Raw genomic sequence first — 9,287 nt, 5'->3', positions numbered from 1 at the left:
TTTAACTTTCTCTTTATATGGCTTGATTAATATCTGGAGCATGTTCCATAAGGAACCCATTACCCTGAGTATTAAGACAGTCTCATCTTGATATTATTAATATTGAAATATGGAGAATTTCCAGTCCAGTCTTAAAATGCCCATCATATCCAGTTAAGGCTTTTCTTTTCCATGCCCTTTGGGTGTTCTGCCTCTTTCATTCTTTCTTTCCTTCCTTCCTCCCACTCTCCCTTCCTCTTTCCCTTCTTCCTTCCTTCCTTCCTTCCTTCCTTCCTTCCTTCCTTCCTTCCTTCCTTCCTTCCTTCTCATCCCTCTGAATTAGGGGTTAGATAAGGAGGATTTAAGCAAAGAGTCAAAGTCTTTCACTACATGGTACCCTCTCTAGGGCAGCATCCCAATGCTGTTTTCCGTGGGGCGGCTGGGTAGGTTCTTCAGAACAATTGACCCCTTCAGATTCCTGTTGTAAGCATGTTCTCCAGCTGACCTCCTCAATTACCCTCTTCAGCTCCAGGTCGCTGAGAAACCCCCTACACTCAGTTTTTACTGTTACAGCCCCCTTGAGTGGGGCATCAGCCAGATGGCTCCAGGTGGGCCATTTTCTAGGGCCCCCATTGACCCATGGGAAATTCCCATGTCTTGTCTTGTCAGAAGTGAGAGTAGAATCTACTCTTTATTTACCTTTTCTCTCTCATTACCCTGAAGTCTATCATCTGGTCTCTTTCTATTATTTTTTCTCTCTTGCTCACTCACACAAGAGATTTTATTTCAGTTATAAGACAATGAAAGAGTTCCATTTCACATTTTGTTACATTAGGACCAGCAGAGTTTTTTCATGAACTAGGGTAAAATTAAAAGCGGTTGCTACCAGAAAGCATTTCTGTTGCTTGTCACCCAAAAGTTATTTGTTCAATGAGCATTTATGCATTAGACATTGAACATAGAATAATGAATAAACCACATCCTTACTCTCAAGGATCCTGCATGGACTATTTCAAGAAACCAATAAAAATATTATGTTTATTGGTATGACTCTAGAAATCTACTTAGTTTATGAAATAGCAGAGAGGGACAATTTAATGATACTGCCAAGGAAAACTATTATTTTTATTTGATAAATTTGATGTCACATTTTATAAATTTTATAATTTAAAGTGTTCTATGTGCTACTCTGATACATTTATACCTTGTAATATGATTGCCAGTGAAGCAATATTTATCCCACTACATCGTTATAGGACAGTATTATTTTCTTTATTCATTAAACTGTGTACTAGATCTCTATGGCTTATTTACCATTTATTATGAGTTCATACCCTTACACACCATCAGTCTTATCACTCTACTCTTCATTCCCTGGTTACCATTGTACTCTGTTTTTTTTACAAGTTTGATTTTTTAAGATTCCACGTGTAAATGATATCCTACACTACTAGTCGTTCTCTGTCTGACTTATCTCACTTAGCATAACATGCTAAAGGTCCATTCATGTTGTCACAAATGACAGAATAGCCTCCTTTCTCATGGCTGAATAATACTTCATCATGTATATATGTCATGTCTTTTTATTCATTCATCTGTTAATGGGCCTTTGGGTTGTTTCCAGACCTTAGCTCTTGTGAGCAATGCTGCAATACACATGGGTGCGCATATGTCTCGTCAAAATCTTGTTTTCATTTCCTTTGGGTATATAGACAGAGAAGTAGACTTGCTAGATCATATGGTAGATATATTTTTTACTTTTGGGGGGAACTTTCATACTGTTTTCCATAGTGGATGGACTAATTTATATTCCTACCAACAGTTCAAGTGTTCTCTTTTTACCACATCCTTGCCAACACTTATTGTCTCTTGTCTTCTTGATGATAGCCGTTCTAACAGGTGTAATTGGTTTTTATTTGCATCTTCCTGATGATTAGTGATGTTAAGCATCTTTTCATGGTTGGCCATCTTGATGTCCTCTTTGAAAAAAATGTATGGACTTCTGCTTCATCCTCTCTTTTCCTGTTAGGCACGAACGAAGTGAGGTGAGGCTGGTGGACGCCGAATTTCCCGTTTTCATCATGCAGACAATGCCACTGCAGAGATGTTCGGTCAATGTTCCTAAAACCCAAAGGACTTTCTGTAAGAAGTGTGGAAAGCATCAGCCTCACAAAGTGACCCAGTATAAGAAGGGCAAGGATTCCCTTTAGGCCCAGGGAAAGAGGTGCTATGATCGGAAGCAGAGTGGCTATGATGGGCAGATAAAGCCAATTTTCTGGAAGAAGGCTAAAACCACAAAGAAGATTGTGTTGAGGCTTGAATGCGTTGAACCTAACTGCAGGTCCAAGAGGATGCTGGCCATTAAGAGATGCAAGCATTTTGAACTGGGAGGAGATAAGAAGAGAAAAGGCCAAGTGATCCAGTTTTAAGCTTTGCAATTCTTCTTTTGAGAGGAAAATGTTGACGCCGTAGAATTACATGTATGAAAATAAATGCAGTGATATTAAAAAAAAAAGAAAGAAAAAAAATGTCTGTTTAGTTCTTCTGCCCATTTTTTATTGGATTATTTGTCTGTTGTTATTAAGTTGTGTTAGTTCTTTATATATTTTGGATATTAACCCCTTATCTAATATATGGCTTGCAAAAATTTTCTCCCATTCTGTAGGCTGTCATTTCATTTGGTTAATTGTTTCTTCTACTGTGCAGAAAGAAGCTTTTGATTTTAACAAGGTCTTATTTGTTGACTTTTGCTTTTGTTGTTTGTGCTTTTAGCATCATGTCCAAAGAACCATTGCCAAAATCAATATAAATGAGTTTCTTCCCTATTTTTTTCTTGTAGTTTTTTGGCATAGGTCTTATGTTTAAGTGTCTGACCCATTTCAAGTTAATTCTTGTAAGTGAGGTGAGACAAGGGTCCAATTTCATTGTTCTGCATGTGTTTCTCCAGTTTTCCGAGCACCATTTGTTGAAGAGACTATTCTTCCCCGTTGGGTATTTTTGGCTCCCTTGTGGAGTATTAGTTTGAAATCAGTGTGATAGCTCTGAATTTGCTCCTTTTTCTCAGGATTGCTTTTACTTATTTAGACTCTTGTGGCTCTACGCAAATTTTAGAATTCTTTCTTCTATTTCTATGAAGACTGCCTTTGGCATTTTGATGGAGATTTCATTGAATCTGTAGATGGCTTTGTGGTCATATGGCCATTTTAACAATATTTATTCTTCTGATCCATGAACACAGGCTACCATTTCATTTGTTTGTATCTTCTTCAATTTCTTTCAGAAAAGTCTTATAGTTTTCATCATACAGAACTTTCACTTCCTTGATTAAATTAAGTCCTAAGTACTTTGTTGTTTTTCATACTATTATGATTGGGATAGTTCCCTTTATTTCTTTTTCTGATGCTTCATTGTTAGTGTAAAGGAATGCCACGGTTTTCTAGAAGTTGATTTTGTAACCTGCCACTTTACTGAAATCACTGATTAATTCCAACAATTTTTTGACTGACTGGAATTTTCTGTATATAAGATCATATCATCAGCAAATAGTGACAATATTAATAGGAAGACTATTTTGAGGAATTCTAGTGCTATTAATATTATTACTTTAAACAATAATGTAAAGGTAATAATACTACTGATATACAGTTATCAGTTACTGAATACTGACTATAATCAAGAGTAAACGAATGTTTTACATGTAGTATCTTATGTAGTCACCACAATCATCCTGTATGAGGGAGAGACTCAATGGAAACTAGAAAACTAAGGGTTAGTAAAGAGTGAATGAGTTGTTCAGTCTGACAGTTTTTCTACTATTCCTACACTTGTAAACATTAGTCAGTACTATCTCCCTTGGGACCATGGTTCAAAGGCATCTTGTGAGGTGAATGCTTTTTGCTAGCTAGCAATGGTATTAAAATAAATAGTACCTGAAGTGATATGAAGTATAATCTAAGGTTCAATAAGAGGGATGCAAGCAGATCTGGATGCAAGAATGACTGGAGGTGGGACCCATCCCCCTTTCAACATGACCATCTAAAAGATGAATTTTGTAAAGTATCTTCATTTGAGTCTATTCTTTATAGTAAAGGAGGGTTTGACTTCCAGCAATCTGCCTTCCATTGTCTGCTTCCTGTTCATTCTAACCATTTGACAGAGCAGCATATTCAGAGGCTGAGTTTCTGCTCTTCTTGAACTTTACAAAATGTGAGGTTGCCAGTTACTATAAGTTGAAAATAGCACCAGTATTTAGCCAAGAGTTTTCAGAATTGGAAAAAGACTCTTTGGGTTTTTTTTTTTTAAGAGCAAATGAAAAGAGGTAGAATTTTCAATAATGCCTAATAGTAAATAGAACTAAAGAAATGAGACTAATATTTTAAAATACACATGCACAGAGCATACTAAATTGTATCAATAGTCCCTGTTTTCTTAGCTCACTAAAAATAATTTCCCAGAACCTCTGAAAGAGAAAATAGGTACTAAATCTGACTTCCTCGAAATCCTTTTCACTTGAAATTTTATGAAGGTGCTTTATGCAATGCTGAATAAGTTGAGTCTTCTGAAAGGGTAGGTTCCGTAGCAGAAGGAATACTGTCAGAGTTGCAAATGGTGGATGTTTAAGAGTTATCACTGCCAAAAATTTAATCTAACAATTTAAACTAGCACAGCCCCAAAGGCCAAACATAGAAGGAAATCAGGCTGTGAATCCTGTCTCCTGGAAGAAGTGCTTCTATAGATTTGCAGAATGCTAAAGCTACAAAGGAATTCAGGATTCCACTACCTTAATCTTTTTTGCTTTATAGATGAAGAACCTGAGTTATAGAGAAGCTACTTGAATTGCCCAAAGACAACATGTTTGTGAGAGAACCGGGAAAAGAACCAAGATCTCATAACTCCTAGTATATTATTAACCCAAAAGACAGCATTTCCCCATTTTAATAGGTGTTGATGTACATGAACGTAGTGCTGTAGCACTGCTGTGATGCAAACATATTTTGTTCCAGTAAACTATATAGCAACATAGAGGGTTAAAAATTTTTCAGGACTATACATTACAAAGGGAATATAATACATCTTTCTCTTTTTCTTGATTTTTTTGTTCCTATATTTGGCATATCTACTAATAAATATTACCCTACTGGGTATTGTATTTCATTGAAATTTTTACTTTAAAAGTCTATTGATCCTGATATAATTTAATGATGTTTGAAATGAAAATATCAGTTAAGAATTACATTGTGCCACATGTAAGTACAGTGGCTCTGCCATACAAGGACTTATACTCACATAATAGAAAATTTGATCACATACAGTCTCTGGCTGACATACCAGCTCCATGTCATGCCCTCCTCTTCCATCTCTCTTATCCATCATCTACAGACTATGGCTTTGATTCCCATGATCATCTCAGTGTCATGCAATGGTAGTCTCACCTCTAGTCTCCTATCTGCACTATAGGCAGGCAGAAAAAAGAAAACAATAAAGAACAAGAGATGAAATATTATTTCAAAAGGAAATTTACCCTGAAATCACCTTCATATTTTTTCTTTTAAATCATTGTCCACAACTTCATCTCATGAACAGCGCTACACAAGGCAAGCTGAGAAATGTAGGTTAATGGCTGAACATATTACTGCCTCTCACTGCCCCCCCAATATTATAGTTGAGTTATTAAAAAGAAGAAGAGCATAAATATTTGGTAACATTTCCCATGATGGAGAAGTAAATATGGCACTACTCCAGGATTGAAGACACTTGTGCAACAAAGGCCTCAGACTTCCAGATTTGAGTTCTTTGCTTTGTATCCTTGTACTAATTGCTGAACCTCCCTAAATATTTTTTATTTCACTTTTACAGTATAATAATTAGATTAAGAATAATCTTTAGGGTCACTTCAAGAGTTAAAAATTCAGATATCTGTTGCAAAGACCTGTGTGGTCCAATAAAATAACCAGTAACCATACACGGTTATTAAAAACTTTGAATTGAGATATTGTGTGGGATATACATACACATACACACTTCATATTTAATCCATTAAATCTGATTAATAATTTTTATATTGATCACATGTTGAAATGATAATACTTCTAATATATTGGATTAACTAAAATGCATTCTTAAAATTAATTTCACCCATTGTCCCTTACTACTCAAAAGAAAATAGAGAACCACAGAAGTAGCACCTCCTCCTTTCCTTCTTCTTCCATCCAACTCCCTGTCCCTTTCTTTCCTTCTCCTCTCTTGTCTCTTCATCTTCTGGCTCTTACCAGTCTACTCTCCTCTCTAATCACCCCAGAGGAGCTCTACTCTCCCTCTCTGAGTCTCCTGGCACAATGTCTTCCATGAATGTAAGTTTTACCAAGCCTGGAAAAGCATTTGTCCTCAAACATCTGATTTTCCAACTGTCCCCAAACCAAAAGCCTAACCAAGTTCTTGGCACAAGAAAAGGAAAAATCCAAAGAACATTCAGTCTTCCTGATTTTTTTTCATAATGGTGAATGTAAGTCATTAAATAATAATTCAGGAATTTACCTGCCATGCAGGCTAAGATTTTCTCTTCCTTTTAAGAATCTAATAATTTCTACTCCCCTTTAATTTTAGAATAGATCTAACCCAATGAATTCAGTAGTTTTTACTTTTTTTAAAGTTTTATTGGGATCCTTATTCTCTTTCTTTCTCAGTGTGTATGTGTGTGTGCATGCATGTACTGTGTAATAGTTATGTTTTGTTTTGCCTTTCCTGTAGAGAGTGAAACCTAGGGGTGTTCAAGAGGTGAAAATATGATTTAGGTAAGGACTGGAAACTATCCCTTTTCAATCCAGAAGAACTGAACATCTTGTCTCCATCAGTGACTATGCTCTCATTTGTTATATCCCTGGATTTCTGACTGAGTCAGAAAAAAAGAAAAAAAAAATTCCAAATTAAGTCAAGTCAGTGTGAACAATACACCAAGATTTTTATTTGATTGACCACGTGTTTTGTCACTCAAAGAGAAAGGAAAATGGTGACAATTAGTGCAGGTTTATGACAAATACATACTGCAAAAAGCACTTGAGAGGGTGAAAAAAGCAAGTTAGAGATTTGTGTGGGTACTATGATATCAATTCCAGAAAATAGGCTAATGAAGAAGATAAGCAGATAATATGCAGAATGTGTATACCAATTGTGATGAGATATTGGAATTATAGTAGAAATTCCTCCTGGTTCTGAACTATTTTGTTATGTTATAATAAGAAAGAAAGCAAGCAACACAACAGAAGAGGGGGAGGATGAAAGACTTTAGAGCCAGCTTAACTAGGTTCATATCTCAGCCTTGTCCCTTGTTATAACTATGGCTTTCTGCATCAGAACAGGTTTAGCTTCTCTGAGCTTCATTTTATCTTCTGCAAACTGGGAATAATAGCAAAAACACTGCATGGTTCTTATGAGGGTGAGAAATTGAGATAACATATTGTCTGTGTCTAGTACATATTAAGTGTCTAATAAATAAAAACTTATTGGCAATTATTTTAAAAACCTTCTACCATGAGCACATCAAAAAAAAATAAACAAAATGTTCAATGCATGTATCTCATGTGTGATGTGTGTAGACAGAAAAGATTTCTACCATAACTCCATTAGAAAACAAGAGAAAGATTGTCAGTATTAGTTAAGAATTCAGACAGAATCTGAAAAGCGTTCATTCCTGTATCAAATCTGCAAAAATGTACTGAGCACAGCTACATAACAAGCATGTACTTGATGGCATATGGCATGCTAAGATAGATAAAGCACAGCCCCTGGCTTCCAATAGTTCCCTGTCTAGTGGAGCATGCACATTTGTTCACAAATAACCACAGGACAAAGAAGAAAATGATTACAGAGGAGAACTAACATTTATTGACTTCTTACTTGATGCCAAGCATTATTTTAAGCAATTTACATAGAAGTAGATATTATTATCCTCAGTTTACTGAGGCCTGAGAAAGGCTAAATAAATTCTCTGAAGTCATATGGGTATGGTGTGGTGCGAGGAGGAACACCCAAAGAAACTGAGGTCATTGACTGACTTTAGTATGAGGAGTTGGACAGAGAAAATGACTCAGACTTTGGAGGGATTGAGTAAGGAAGAGAAAACTGAGGAGCAAAAGCCCTTTAGTTGAGTTTTTGAAGAATGGGAGTATTTTTATAGTAAAGATGGGGGAAGTGTATAGCTTATGGATGGAACAGCATAAGGAGGGGCAGAAAGAGAGGCATGAAGCTGTAGAGTGCAGCTAATATTAATAACCAGAACCTGGCATAGCTTGATTTCCAGCTTCACATAAGAGGGTGAAAGGGTGAAACTGGCCCCATAAATTCTAAGCTCTCATGTCAATTGGTTCACACATTTTATTTCTTAAGGAATAATCAAAACTAATGGGACTGCTCCTGGAAACATTTTAAATCTTTCTTTCACAACCAAAATAAAATTTAGAAATTTAATCTGTGGAAAGATAAGTTAAGAAATCAAGGAAATATTTTCATAGTTGAAAAAAAAAGGAAAACATATACTTTAAAAAAATCTTGTACAAAGGCATTTACTCTGAACTCCTTAAAACAGAAACCCACATGCTAGAAAGATATATTTATTTCTTGTTGGGTTTGGAGAGTTGAATCATGTCTCCCCCAAATTCATGCCCACCAGGAACTTAAAAATGTGACCTTATTTAGAAATAGGGTCCTTGTGGCTATAATTGTTGAAATGAAGCCATAATGGATTAGGGTGGGTCCTAAATCTAGTGACTGGTGTCATAAGAAGGTCATATGGAGAACAGAATTACTTGCAGAAGGAAGATGGCCATCTAAAGATGGTGGCAGAAATTGGAATGATGCATCTACTGGCCAAGACACTTCATAGTTTGGCAGCAACCGCTGGAAGCTAAGAAGAGGCAAAGAAAGATTCTTCCTTAAAATTTTCAGAGACAATATGGCCCCAATGAAACTTTGATTTCAGACTCCTAGTCTCCAGAACCACGAGAGAATACATTTTTGTTGTTGTAAGTAGCCCAGTTTGTGGTACTTTGTTATGGCAGCTCTAGCAGACCAATACAGTGGGCAACTAAAAATCTCAAGTAGTCTGTAACAAAATAAATTTAGTCATAAATATGGCAATGTTAGTTGAGATTCATAGGAGTTAGAAACCTTTGGAGAGTCACGGACTTCATGAAGACAGGTGCTACAAAGCTCCAAACAGCTGTCTGTTGGAAGCAGCACAGAAATTCGAATTCAGCAAATAGTTTTCTCATTTCTTCGTATGCTAGACCTTTCCCATGTGTTCTCTAATAGCA

At 36.1% G+C, this 9,287-nt stretch overlaps 1 pseudogene; it reads left to right on the top strand.

Annotated features, from left to right (window-relative positions):
* Positions 1-1,973: 1,973 nt before the first annotated feature.
* LOC125754044 (60S ribosomal protein L36a-like) lies at positions 1,974-2,413 on the top strand (annotated as a pseudogene).
* Positions 2,414-9,287: the final 6,874 nt, after the last annotated feature.

The sequence above is a fragment of the Canis lupus genome, chromosome 1, assembly GCF_003254725.2.
Source record: "Canis lupus dingo isolate Sandy chromosome 1, ASM325472v2, whole genome shotgun sequence".
Taxonomy (NCBI): domain Eukaryota; kingdom Metazoa; phylum Chordata; class Mammalia; order Carnivora; family Canidae; genus Canis; species Canis lupus.
Note: the sequence above shows the minus strand (reverse complement) of the source record. Positions and strands in the feature narration are given on the sequence as shown.